The following is a 14959-nucleotide window of genomic DNA, read 5'->3' on the forward strand; positions in this document are numbered from 1 at the left end:
CTTATTTTCTGAGAGTTTTGTTTACAGGTTCAGGACTCAGAGTGTGTGGCGGAGAGAAGCCCTGAGAAACAGAGGAACAACATCATCGGCAAAAGTGAGGGCTTGACGCGCGACTTCGCCATGACGCCCACTGAAGCCCTGATCGTGCAGTTTTTTGTTATGAATCTGGTTATGTGTGTATGTGTCGGCTATTATTTAATTCGATCCCTGGAGAACAAACTTTTTATGTTGGCTAATTTTGTGTTTACCCGTTTAGTTCAACAACCAGTTGTGAGAGCTTTCGACGACCTGAGTGACGAGCACATGGTATAATTCAGCTGTGCCTTCAGCAAGGGGGGAATGTCATGACCCAATGATTTAGTGTGTGCTTCGGCACTGCAGAATTATTTCCCGCCACATGGAGCTTTCTTTGCACGGTGCAATTCTCAGCTGCAGAGAGAAAACCCCGGTGCAAAGGAGTTCCTGCCGCTCGCATGCAAATTCATACCCCACTACTGGCTGTTTCTAAATTATTCCCATGTGGTGGCTAGCGATTGGCTTGCTAGCTGTATAAGAGGCTTGAGCAGTTTCCACCCAAGTCAGAGATCTCCGAGAATCTCAGGAAGATCCTGAGAACCCCGATTCTGAGAGTTCCGGGAGAAATCCGAGAGAATTCTGGCAAGGAGTCCACGATTACCTCGTGGACTTCTATGTAAATCTCGGACCGAATGGTGGTTTGATCAGCTACCAAGACTCTCTCCCCGTCACCGCACGATCCCTCGACGTACCCTACCCTGCGTGCTCGTCGAGAGTCACCTTTCGGACTCTCATTTCAGTCGTTCCACGGAGCCTAGCAAACTCCGTGAGTGTGTATCCAGAGCTCTGTTCGTGTTTGTTTTGTGGAGCCTAGCAAACTCCACGTGTGTCTTTTTGTAACTGCAACTCAAGAAAGTTGATCAAAACGTCAACTGAGATGGTCATTGTTCTAGTATTGACTGCCATTTTCAATTAAATGTGAAGTAAAGTTTTGATCAGCTTGATCCTGATTTGCCATATTAAGCAATTGTGTACAATAGTTCCCCTTTGTTCTTTATTATTCAGACAGAAAACAAAGTAATCACAGTATGTTCCCACCCAGAAAGCGGATCACAGCACTTTTGTCAATGTTAGTCTAGAATAATCATGACTTCTTACGTGCATGAACTTTAGATTAGATCACAAAGCCATAACCACCATCAAACGTTTCCCTAGGCCAATGTTTTCTAAAAAACTGATTAAAACCCAGTCTAGCTTGTGAACTTTGCTCACTGTATTCTTTGAAGCAAACCTGAGGAACTGTCTGTCCACATCTCTGAACTCTCTCTCTCTCCTGTGCTCCTTGAATGCCACGTCCTTACAATTAAGAAAAACAAACAAAGATGAACTGATAACTAAACCTAACTCTGAACCAAAGAGTCCAATTCTGTCAGAAAGAAATGGGTGAGCCCTGCAGCTACAAACCACATGATAGTGCCTATTCCACTGCAAAAGGAGTTATCATGCATAATCCCAAATAATCACCTTGTATAACACACAGGTAAACCTACACTGATAAGAGTTTAAGTTTGGAAGGCAACTTTCCACCCAAACATGGAATAAAAAAGGAATTATTTCAGTGCTGCCAACTACCATGACATCTCATATTTTGCTTAAACTGCTGCTCCTGGAGACATTAAAGTAAGAGGATCTCAGCTTCTAGTGAAAAATAAAAAATTCTGTCTCCCATGGTTTATAGAGAAGCTAAAAAACTGTTCAAATGCCAGAAGACAGTAAAAAGCCCCTCCTTTTTTCACATCTTGTGATTTTTAAGCCATTTTCCTGATTTGAAGGAAAGGGGCATGTGGCGGGGGGGGGGGGGAGAGGGCAACAAAACTGTTATTACTAGATTACAAATGTGATCTAGTACAGTCTGAGTTTAGACCTCCCTAGAGTTTTAAGTTTAGCTTTTATAAGACAATGCTGACCGATACTAGCTGTCTCTCTTAAATGCCAGGCAGATAAACATGGAGAATGGTGGAGAAATTAAAATAGTTTACCTCTCTCTGAATCCAGGCAAGCATGAAGAAACAGAGCAGAAAGAGCAAGTTAGAAAGCATTTTGAGACAAAACTCCAGCATGCACTGAGACAGGATTGTTGAAAGAAAACCACAGTTAACACTTCGTATTGCTTGGCTGCTTAGCTTACCTACGTATGCTGCAACTATTTCCTTTCAAGAGTTATTTTGGTTGAATCCCTGTTGCTCTGAAGTTTGTATTTTTGGAAACATACAATGAAGCCAACAGGCATCAGCTGAACACAGAGCAGCAGCACAGACATATCAACACTGGGAGGTAATCAAGCTTAAAATATCACACACAAATATGGGAAGTAGTATGCAGTTAGCATAAATGAAAAAACCCTACATGAATCTGTTTCTACAAGAAGCTGCTAATTAAACAGACAATGAAAACCCAATCATAAAATGTGTGCATAGATTCATAGATGTTAGGGTCGGAAGGGACCTCAATAGATCATCGAGTCCGACCCCCTGCATAGGCAGGAAAGAGTGCTGGGTGTAGATGACCCCAGCTAGATGGTTATCTAACCTCCTCTTGAAGACCCCCAGGGTAGGGAAGAGCACCATCTCCCTTGGGAGCCCATTCCAGACCTTGGCCACTCGAACTGTGAAGAAGTTCTTCCTAATGTCCAGTCTAAATCTGCTCTCTGCTAGCTTGTGGCCATTATTTCTTGTAACCCCCGGGGGCGCCTTGGTGAATAAATACTCACCAATTCCCTTCTGTGCCGCCGTGATGAACCCATAGGCAGCCACAAGGTCTGTGCATGTAGATGCCACAAGGCATCTGTGTGCATGTAAATCTCTGGCTGTATTAAGCCCTTGTATTTCTCAAACTGAATGAGTTTTTAACTCTGCTATCATGGTCATCATTTGGGGTTGAATATGTTTGAAGCCTTGGCTACAAGGAGCACTCTTAAGTATCTTAGGCTTTTTGGAAAATCCCACAGCAGGAGGCAAGTTCTACTCTGACTTGCATGCCGAGCAACTCTACTGAAGTCAAAGGGTGCAAATCAGCAAGGGGCTTAGTTTTTACATATGTGACAGCTCAATTTCTTTTCACACATGAACATGTGATTTAACCCAGCTTGCCTTTTACCCCATTGACTTCTGCGTCATATCTCCAAGCAGGCACAGGATGGGAGAAAAGAGAAGGTAGAGAGGGGAAGAAGCAAAAAAAGTGAGTCCAGCTCACTCCATGATTGGTAGCTGCCACTCCATGATTGGTAGGATGGCTACTGCTGAGGACCACCACAGAACTGCTGGCACTTGGAAGGGCCATCATAGCATGCTCCTGAGAACACCAGTATGAGCTTTTGTGTGCCAGTGCCTCTCTCAGCCCCCATTGGAGCTGCTGCAGATACTAAGTGCTGGCTTCTGTTACTACTTCCAGCTGTTTACACGCAGTTCAGACACACTGGATGCATTTTCAGAAGGAAGAAAAGCTTATTTTGCCACCTGTTGGCCAACATGAGATCCAATGTATAACAAGGCAGTTTGTAGTAACAGCCTAACAGAGAGGGGGAGGAGGGGCGGGGCAGGGCGGGGAGGGGTGCCAGTCCTAGGCCCTGACTATGAAGGGGCACCAGAATCCCCCCCTCCCATGGAGTTTTGCCACAACAGGCGGTTCTGCACTGTCCAGCTGGGCGGTGGCTGGGCAGTGCAGCCCTACAGCCAGCAGTATATCTGAGGGTGAGTGTTGACTGCCGTGCAGAATGGTGCTCTCCCAGCCCCTGGGGGAGTTCTTGTCCCAGCAACACAGCCTTACACCCAATAGCATTTTTTTGGGGGGGTGGAGGGGAAGGAGAAGCAAATGGGGCACCAAGCATGATTCTCAGGAAGGCTATATCACAGGGCTATTGCCAGAGCTGACAACACTGCTACAAGAGCAGAAGCAGCAACAGTAGCAGCTGCCTTCAGTGTGCAGAGAGCCTGGGCAGGTAAGACTTCCCTTCCTTCCCTTCCCCCCACTGCTATCTACAGTGGTTGGCATACCCTGCCCCACTCCCCCAGTGCCAAATGAGTTTACTACACCTCTGTTTCCTAGTTTTCACATGTGCTTGCAGGCTGAGACAGACTCTGGGGAAGCCTAATATTTATCCTGATCTGCTAATGTGTCAAAAACTAGCATGACAATTTTGTCAAGTCTCCTTTCTCATGTTGTTTTCCCCACCATTTGAGAGTCTGTAGCCCAGGCAACCTCCCCTCAGGGAATAATAATGAAGTTCAGCTACATGGGAAAAGTATCCACGTGAGCTTGTCCTCACAATCAATCTACTTAGATTTGTTCATTACCCTGACTCTTGGTCACTGGGGGTGTATTTGGAAAGGTTTGACATAGATTTATATGATCATGCCAGGCTGGTTTGCTTCCTAGAGTCTTCTCATAAAAAAAAAGACGACAGGAAATTTGTAGAAAAGTACACACTTCTGCATAGGAAGTTCCATTTCTTAGAATCGCAGGGCCTATATTATAAGGAAAATACCCAAGAAAATATCCATAATTGACTGCGTTTATAACTCAAGCTGCAGCATACATGTTGTTTCTCTTCGTTTAAACCAGTGATTTTCAACCTGTGGTCTGCAGACCCCTGGGGGGGTGGGGTCTGCGGACTATATCTAAGGGATCTGTGAAAGATGACTGATCAATCAAAATATGTGAATGCCTGCACTTACAATTCAAAGAGGTCTACACCTCCATGCAAAATTTTTTAGAGGTTCGCAAATGAAAAAAGTTTGAAAACCATGGATTTAAACGCAATGTTGCAATAGGGTAGGAGTATTGTTGCAGCTGTGATGGCCCAGGGAATACCTGAGAAGTAAGGTTTATTTTATATCTTTTATTGTACAAACAGTATAGTTGGTAGAGATATGCACACAACCCTGTCCAACAACTCTCCATTGGTCCAACCATACCATTGATCCAAATAAAGATAATACCAAATTAACCTTGATATAAACACAAAGGTATTTTATGCAATGTGCATTGCCTCTCTGGAAGTAAAGAATGTCACTAGAACAAGGGCAGGCTTTAATTTTAGCAAAACAAAGGGTTTACAAGGCAATTAACTGTAGATTACATCTGCTTAATCAGTTGTCCAGGTCTCTGCATGAAGGCTCCAAACATAAAGGCAATCCTGATCTCTCACTTCTCCCCAAAGAAGGATCACCTTTCATCCCCACTGCAAAGAGACAGCAGAGTTCCTTCAAGGAAGTTCTCAAATGAACATCTGAACTAAGTTCATGCACAATATACAATGCCAGGAACAGGAGAATATGGGGATCAGCATAATTTTAGACTGTATCCTACTGGAATACCAGGAGACTTACACAGGTGAAGAGGAAAAACTGTTTCAAACAATAGGGAGTTAGAAGAGGGATCCAACACCCATTAAGGTGCTTCTTCTAGTGTGTGGCTAAGATTACCAACACTTATACATTAAGGCTGTGCAAAATTTTGCTGGGTGTTTCGTTTCTAAGAGTTTTGAGCTCGAAACAGCGACATTGAAATGAAACAAAAGCCTTTGAAGCTCCTTCGAAATGAAACAAGGGCACTCAAAACATTTCAAAAGTTTCTAAACATTTCAAGTTTTGAAGCCAGGCTCACTTGGCTTCAGCACTGGTCCCAGCCAGCAACAGCAACTTCCTGTCATCTGGCATGCAGATCCAGGGGCCACACCCCTGGAGGAGTCTGGCATAGCCTCACAGGACCTCCCGGGGGTGCAGGCCTCTGGATTTGTGCGGATGACAGCATGCTGTCGCTGCCAGCTGGGACCAGCTGCAGCGGCAGTCTTCCCAGCACTTGGCATGGGCTGCACCCAGGACCAGTCCCAGCCAGCAGCAGTGGCCTCCTGTCATTCAGTACACAGATCGGGGGCCCGCCTGCAACCCTGGATGGGCTGTGGGGCTGTGCTGGACTACATGCTTCTCCCCGCCTGTACTGTGGGGCTGGGACACTGGGAGCAAATGGGTGAGTGCAGGGTCTTCCTGGCACTGGGTGCAGGCTATGCCCAGTCCTGGCCCCAGGCGGCAGCAGCAGCCTCCTGTCATCCGGTGTGCAGATCGGGGACCTGCACTCCTGGGAGGGCTGCGGGGCTGTGCCAGACTCCTCCCAGGGGTTCGGGCCCCTGTTCTGTGTGCTGGATGACAGGAGGCTGCCGCTGCTGCCTTGGGCCAGCGGCAACACCAACTGTCCTGGTGCTGGGTGCGGGCTGTGCCCAGCGCCAGTCCCAGGCAGCAGCGGCAGCCTCCTGTCTTCCGGCACACAGATTGGGGGCCCGCACCCCTGGGAGGAGTCCAGTACAGCCCCGCAGCCCTCCTGGGGATGCAGGTAGGCCCCCGATCTGCAGTCCAGCTGACAAGAGACTGCTGCTGCCGGCTGGGACCAGCACTGGTGGCCACGATCTGAAACCAGCTTCCAAGGGAAGTGGTGCTGGCTCCTACCTTAGAGGTCTTTAAAAGGAGGCTTGATAAGTGCCTGTCTGGGGTCATATGAGCCCAGTATTCATTCCTGCCCAGAGAAGGGGGTTGGAATTGATGATATGCTCAGGGCCCCTCCGACCCTACATCTATGCATCTATGAATCTATAGGTACAGCCTGTGCCAAGTGCCAGGAAGACGGGTGCTGCCACTGGCCCCAGCCAGCAGCGACAGCATGCTGTCATCCCATGCGCAGACCCGGGGACCCGCACCCCTGGGAGGGCTGTGGGGCTGTGCCAGATTCCTCCTGGGGTGTGGGCCCCCAATCTGTGCACCAGACAACAGGAGGCTGCTGCCTCAGACCAGCAGCAGTACCAATCTTCCTGGCACTGGGCGTGGACAGCGCCCAGCCCCAGTCCTAGGCAACAGCAGCAGCCACCGCCTCCTATCATCTGGCATGCAGATCCGGGGTCTTGCACTCCCAAGAGGAGTCCGGCACAGCCCTGCAGCCTTCCCAGGGGTGCGGGCCCCTGGATCTGCACGTAGGATGACAGAAGGCTGCTGTTGCTGGCAAGTGTCACAAGTTTTGCTTTGAACAGTTTGAGGTGCAGTTTCTCAGAAACCTCAATACCTATCTCCATGGAACTTGGCAGGCTTCATGTCCTCAGAAAGGGCTCCCGTCCTTGCAAGTTTCATCCAAATCAGGCAAGAAATGACAAAGTTATAGGCATTTCCATGATTCCCCATTATAGCCTATGGGCGAAACGTCAAAACAGAAAAACAGTTTCGACGAAACGAAACGAAACGAAACACTGTCTCATCAAAATGGTGAAACGGAAGACAAAATTAAACATTGCTGTTTTGCACAGCCCTATATATCAGTTGCTCATAGATGATTTAGAATGTGTATTTAGGAGTTTGTTGAAGGACATGGCTATGCACTTTAGGTCAAGTTTTGGGTTAATCTTGCATGGGCTTAGCTCATGCATACCTGCTATGAATGTGCAATTCAAATGTGCACAGGCATGCATAAATGGCTAAATACCTAATTTTTAGATGCCAAGTTTTGTAATTTTATTATTAAACTTGCATCTTTCCTTAGCATTAGTTGTGCTAAAATCTTAAAGAAGTAGTCAACATTATTTTTAAAACTATTTAAAAAAAAAAAAAGGAAAATCTAGGTATGAAAAACATACCCTTTAAACAACACGGCCTAGGTTTTCTTAATATTATTCTTAATAAAAACATGTCCTTCCACACTAATGCTTATAAAGGACATATAAAAGAAAAGTGAAACCATCAGATGAAACAATGGCAATGACTATGTATGTATAAAGCATACATTTGTGTACTATGTTTTTTTACTCTGAAAAGACTTTGGTTAAGTGCTACAACAATTTAATATTTATATACCTGTAATGCAGGTGAAACAATGCAAAATGTTTTGACCTGCTGGTAGGTAAGCCTTGTAATTAAATCTTATACAAGAGTTTTACAAAACTTCTAGTAAAATAATAATAATAGTGATCATTTAAGCAGAAAGCATAGGAGAGTAAAGGAAAAGAAAAATGTTCAGAGAAGCTCAGGACAGGGAGATAAAAATAACACTAAACTGAACAGATTGGCTTTCCCCAGCTAGCAACAGATTAGCACAGATCCCTGCCACAATTCACTAATGTGGTAGAGTACAAACAAACAGAGGAGGCCCAGATATCATTTTTAATCACTGAAGGTGATGAAGGGTCCTGAAGTGTTTTATAACCTGTAAATCAGCCTCACACAAGCTATATCTGCTTATCACACTGGATAACACAATTATGGATGAATGAATTCTCTTTAAACTTTTAAAAGAAATTCACTCCAAACCAGAAAGCACACAAGGAAAATTTTTAGTTCAAATGACAGATTTTACAAAAAGCAGTAAATGTTTAAATCAGGTGTTTGGAATGTACTGCCCAGTCCAGCAGCTGCATGCTATACATTATATCCTACTAGATTATTTTTAAGAGGGCAAATCAATCCCTGCTATAAAATCAAGAGGAGTCACCATGTAGAACTTCTAATTTATGAATCCCTTAAATAGCAGGAAATAAGGTGCCACTGAGGAAAAAGACTAATTGTCCAATCTGGCAGATGTGTGGGAAGGAGTCTGTAGTCCAGAGAAAGACCCACTTAGCTGTTACCTCTACTGGAAGAAGTTGGCTTACGATTGGCTGAATCCCCCTTTTCAAGTACTGTTCATTCCAGATTAATTTCTGATTAACATCTACAAAGCTACTACAGAGGGCTAACCAAGAAGTGCAGCTCCCCCTCTGATACACCTCGTCCTACACCAGAAACAAAATCCTTTGGAATCCTGACCTTATGGAGTTCCACAGGAGGAACTTATTATATTGCGTGCTGAGGGAAAGTGGAGATGAGAGATTGGATAAGAGAAATAATAATTCTGCTGTGGGTGGCCAAAGACACGTTATAATCACATTTGTGAAAGCTACAGGAAAGAAAGACATAGTCAAAAGGATTTGGAAGATGGATAATATGAAAGAGGAAGAGACAAGATTGTGATGAACATTATTAGTGATAGAAGGGAAGAATGATTTGAAAAGTAGTATACTCACTGCTACTTCTTGGTTGAGTTGTACATGTCTGATTCTACAGGTGATTATATATAAAGTCAAAGGAAGTATTATTTGTGTAGAGACTGCAGGGTCAGAACCAGGGATCCAAGTTTTCCATTTCCCAGGGAAAAACGGAGTAAACCATGGATTTTACCTTTTACCAGAGGCAAACTCAGATTTCTCATTTTACCAGAGAAACCCACGGATTTTACAGTTTTGCAATGAGGTCCCTGCAGGCTGGCAGAGTTCCAGCCTTCAGGGAGCTGGAAGGGAATGGGAGGAGGGTGGTCAGGCAAGAGGGTACCATGTACATGCACATGGCGACCAGGCAGCCTGGACAGCAGCTCCTGCAGGTATGTGGGGGGGGGGAGGGGGGAAGGAGAGGGGGATTGAGGCCCTGTAGGGAGGTAGCTGGACATGGCTGGGTCTGCTGCCCAGCTAGGTGGTGCATGGGGATTGGGGCCTGGGGCCACAACACGCAGCTGCAGGGCCCCAGCAGGGAGCGGGACGCGACACGGGTGGCTTGTCTGGGGGAGGTGGAGGGCCAGCTCCCCACTGCCATGTGCACTCCCAAGGGGCAGGGGGGACCCACACCCACCCAGATCTGTGTGTGGGGCAGACACAGGCTGCATGCTCAGACTTCCACCCTGCTTCTGCGTGGCTCTGCTGTTCTCTGCTGCACTGGGTTGCGCCCGCTGGGCTGTGGAGGCCCCAGGAGAGAGAAGGAGGACAGGAGCCCGAGCCTTCAGCTTACGGTTGTCCCACATACAGATCTGGGGGGTGCAGGTCCCCCCTGCCCCCCCCCAGTAATGCACAAGATGGCAGGGAGCCACCCCCCCCACCTGCCTGAGCCCACAGCAGGAAGCAGTGGGGAGCAGAGGCAGGGTGCTGTGGACCCAGGGGGGGCCTTTAATTTTAATCACGGATTTGGGGGGGTGGTATTAGAGGATTTGCAACTTTTTAATCAGAGAATTTGCGATTTTTTTTTTGATCAGGGGAAACCAGGATCCCTGATCAGGACATAGAGAGGGCTATCAATACCACTAAGCTATAATTAAAGTGGTTAAAATATGAAATGGCTTATTTTTGCTTTCAATCTATTTTGGTTCCATACAGATATTAGAGTTGTTATCAAATCTACATTGTGCTCAAACAGTTGGGTCTCTACTACACTGAAATTATTAGCAGGTTTAAAGTATTTCCTTAATATATATTAAACAACAGGCCTAAGACTTCCTTCCCTCACAATATTCCAAATTGGACGTTTCTTTCTTTTTAAGAAATTGAAAATATAACAGTAGTCTTTGAAAATGTAAATCTCTTCAAATCTATCATAAAATGCATCAACTAATTTTGAACGTACAATTACATGACCTGGATGGATGAAAATGGAGACATGTAGATATTCATTTCTACTGGAAGAAGTTTCTTCCAGTAGAAAGATAGCTTGGGAGTTGGACTGTACAGACATTCCTCCAGTCCCATGGCTAGGGAGCTTCAATCTCCAGTCAGGGAACACTAGACGGACCCCATTACTTGCCAGCCCGTCTTCTCTCTTGCCTGGGAAGGGAGCAGGCCGTCAAGTGGCAGTTGGCAGCTGCTGGAAAGTAGTAGCTACCACAGACATCTGGGGAGGATTCTTGTCCTGAAAGAATGCTCTCCTCCCACCTCCCTCCCTATCCTGGCAATCAGCAGAGGAGGGCTCGGTCATGACCCAAATACAGAATTCATGGTTCCTTTTGTTTATTCTGATTCCATGGAGCTGGCATTATCTTTGGGACAACATCAGAAAATTACTTTCTTTTGCCCTCACAAGACAGCAATTAAAAAGCCATGATGCTTGATAATTTCCTGTGTGTATCATTTGGATACTGTTTATGGTTTATATTCTCTCCTCTTCATCAGTCTCTCCTCCCCACCCTGAATTGCTGTAGACTTGTAGCCTTCTGAAGTTTTGCTGACTGGCCCCTCTCCCAACCTTAGAGAAACCTTTAAGGCCAATAAGAAGTAGCCCTACTGTAGTGCATCCCAAACCTCTGCTAAGTAAAGAGGCCTGTCAACTAATTCCTCGGCATTTAAACTCTCAGGGCTGAGGCATGTCAAAGCACAGTAGCAGCATGACCGGGAAAAACTTCAAGACATAGGGATGTGACTGGGTCCTATGAGGCCTGAAAGGGAATAACATAAAACACAAAAAGATAATTGGACTGGGAAAAAATGGAAAAGAGTCCATTCTGAAAGGGACAGAGAGAGCATATTAGACATGAATCTGCCATGCAACATGACTGCAAAAAACCACGAGGTATATTTGGGCCTCAGACAGTGAGGCATCAATGCTCAAAGCAAGCAACTAACAGTCCCTTTTCTACATACTACCTCTGACCTGATGTGGGATATTGTCTATAATTCTGGACACCTCATTATCTGAAAAGTACAGGCAAAAATAAATTACTCTGCTTTGAAGTATTTCAGATTAAATCCTCTAATAAAGAATAGCAGGTTTATTTGTTTAAAAATAATATGCCTATGTATTATTTTACTGTTATTACATCTGGTCATATTCTGACTTCATAGCCACATGTAATTATCCAAAGTCAGCCACTAGAACACAGTGGATATATCTTTCCACATTTATGAACTGTAATAGTGTTCAATGCAGCAAAGCATGTCTGTAAAATAGTTTAACTTCTTAGTAGCAAAATGCAACAAGACAAATAAAAGAAACAACAGTTTAACCTTCAACTCTAAGTACTTGGAAATCCCTTTCTTTCAATTTAAAATCTTTAATACAATTAGATATATCAGAATGCTTTTCCTCAGAGAGTATTTATTGTCCTTAGTTCATCTATCTGGTGTTAGAGAAATAAAATTTGCTTGCTTTTTAAAGAACTAAGCTGCTTTTTTTTCTTTTAAGATGAGAAATTTTCTAATCATGTTTTCCATTGGCTTTAACTTTATTCTTCCTTCTGGGGTCAGCGGATGTATACTGTTTTTATATCAACTGAATATGTGTCCCTGTATTTCAGGGGTCTCCTTTCCACCCATATTCATATCAAGTAAAGCTCTTGCTGTATAAATCCTCCATTGACTATGGGGCCAGATTGTGCCATCAATATTTAAGCAAAAGCTTCCACTGCTAGCGATGGGAATTTCTACTGAAAAATTGATGGCTTGATCTGGTTTCATGTTGTTAATTAAGATTTTACAAAGAAATGTTATAACCTAGTCAAGTTCTATTTTTAAACATAAAATAAATAATAGACATCTGGCACTTAACATATCAAATCAATTTTGTTTTAAACTGAACTGTAAATGAAGTCTATGCTTAAGACCATGGACATCATGGCATTAGTCATACAGGTAGCTCTAAACATTACATCGAAATCGATGTGCCAGTGATGCATCTCCTGGGTTTCCCTGTTCTAAAAGTTCCCTAGGTTAATGGCAACAGAACAAGAGCATAAGATTACTTCAGCAACTCTTCAGGGATCCCCTCAAGTATAATTATTAAATTGCTGAAATTGAATCCAGGACCTCAAATGAAGTGATCAATGTCCTTATAGTCCCTTGCAGCATGCTGTCTGACAACTCCGGTAACTTCACTGGACTAATGAGAGGTTACTTAATTATGTGCACTCCACATGCAGTAGAATAGCACTATTTTGGTCTCCTTAGAAACTCTGCAATTAAAAATGAAAAGACTTTAGGAAGTTTGGCTTGGTAGGGGAGACAAATGAGTTTTGACAGCAGAAAAAGAACTAAACTAGGAATGACACATCACCTTTCTCCACTTCAGCAGAATACTATTTTAGATGGCTGAGTTTTGACTGAAAGATTATCAGATTCAACCATAAAGATACCTGATCTGTAGTGCAGCTATTTTAGAATTTATGTAGGCCTCCATATCACACAAAGCAACCAAAACATTAACTTTGTGTTGGTTTCTCTTCAGACCAACTTCTAATAAATTAAACTGTTAATTACCTCCCAAAACAGAGAAACTAAACTAAATAAATCTTGTGGATATATTCTAATTTAGATTAAATGTTTGATGAACATCTAACATGGATCAGTTTCAACCAAAAATAAGGGTTTCTCAAGCAGCCTCTTAAAGTGCGACAGAGCAAATTCCATGACGATGATGTAGTAAATCCAGGTTAAGCACAAGTAAGGCCTTAAATTAGTGCACTTACTTCAGAATGGCACTGGTAACAATAAAATCAGAATTTTGGTTGTTATGATGCGTAGTTTGTTATGGTCTTAAACCGAAATAGCTCCAATGGTCGAGTAAGAAACCTTGCTAAACGTTTACACAACAGACTGTAAGAATGCCAAGAATTCTTGGGGTCAAGTCAGTAAACACATCATTTAGTGGTCAAAGCATTAATTTACACAATTTCAATTTCAGTTTGTTCCTCATTAATAATGCTTTCTCGTAATATTTTATACATTTTTAGAGATGGTTATGTTTAGTTATAATGTAACATTTCTTTATTCTGTGTGACTATTGTGATGAAAACTAATTTGTATCGTTCACATACTTTAAACCAGTTTTACTATTAGAAAAATTAAAGTTACAAAAATAAAACTACACTCTACTTTCTAACTAAATAATTTCAAACGAGCTTTTTGCCTAAGAGAGGCTCCGGGGATAAATAACAACAAACATCTCCCCCTACACCTCATCAAAGTTATTAAAATGATGTCAACCAAGAAGCAACACCTAAAACATAATTAAAACTATAGTTTAAGACATTAACCTCTTTGTATGCTTTACTGTGTGAGACCAAAACTCAGCAATGCTTATTATTCTTAACACTAAGAAAAGAAAAAATAGTGGAGACAATAGGGAAAGCAAAGAGATTCCACAACACATTACAGACACAGATGAACAGTGAAGCCACTGATTAAAAGAAAAAGATGAATCTGTTTGCCTTTTCCTCCCCTTCTCCCACCTAACATTATAATGAGGATTCACAGCTATATGTCAATTAACAAATCAATGAAATTTGCTCTGTTACAAATTCTTCAGGAATACAGATAAGATTAAGCAAGCAGAGATTCCTCACAGAGAACCCATAACATTTAAACCATGAAGTTTCTTCTTCTGTCAAAACAGCCATTAACAGTCACACATACTACACATTAGTGTCTATTAAGACATTGATGGGGTTATTTTTCTTTCATCTTTGCAAAATGTTTCTCTGTTTTGGAGCTGTACAAAATTCAAAATCAGAGAGATTCATGAATTAGAAATAAAAATCCCTTGTTGTCAAAGACATACTGAAAAACAGGATAATGGTAAGGATTACCAAAACAATTACATATGCACTATAAATATGCAGAAACACAGAGAGATTTATGTTATCTTCAGTAAATGAGCTTTCTGCAATTTACAGTTATTGCATCCTTTTGCCCATCAATACAGCACCACCAGTAAAAATTAATTATGCTTGAGCTCTATAAAATAACTTACAGATTTATATAAGTAAATACAATAAACTGAAGCCAGGATAGGAATAGGTAATTCTGAAATAAACACTGACCAAACAATCTATCAAATACCTCAAGGTCTAAACTACTGCTTATCAGTTTACCACTCAAAAAAGCAACATTTGAAGCAGGAGAGGAGGGAATGCAACACATACTTACAACTTAACATATGTTCCAACATTTCTGCTACAAAGCCTTTCTGAAGGTTGCTAAGTGTCAGCTCTTGAAGAACAGAATTTTCTGACTTGCCTTTGTCACACTAGAAGCTGTAATTTGCCTTGCAGGCACCCACACAAGATCTTTAAACTAATGGACCTCAGCTCTGAAAAATACAGTGAAAAAAAAAAAGGCTACTAT

The 14959-nt window shown here is 43.0% G+C and overlaps 1 protein-coding gene across 19 annotated transcripts in view; it reads right to left on the reverse strand.

Annotated features, from left to right (window-relative positions):
- Window positions 1-14959, reverse strand: part of APBB2 (amyloid beta precursor protein binding family B member 2) — a 393847-nt gene that overhangs the window by 21654 nt on the left and 357234 nt on the right. The window contains exon 2 of one of the 19 annotated variants that reach the window (XM_019480930.2): window positions 14762-14924. The exons of the other annotated variants lie outside the window; for them this stretch is intronic. The gene's annotated coding sequence lies outside the window, so the exon portion shown is untranslated. The remainder of the gene's footprint in view (window positions 1-14761; window positions 14925-14959) is intronic. 19 annotated transcript variants of the gene reach the window in all.

This window comes from Alligator mississippiensis, chromosome 2 (assembly GCF_030867095.1).
Source record: "Alligator mississippiensis isolate rAllMis1 chromosome 2, rAllMis1, whole genome shotgun sequence".
Taxonomy (NCBI): Eukaryota; Metazoa; Chordata; order Crocodylia; family Alligatoridae; genus Alligator; species Alligator mississippiensis.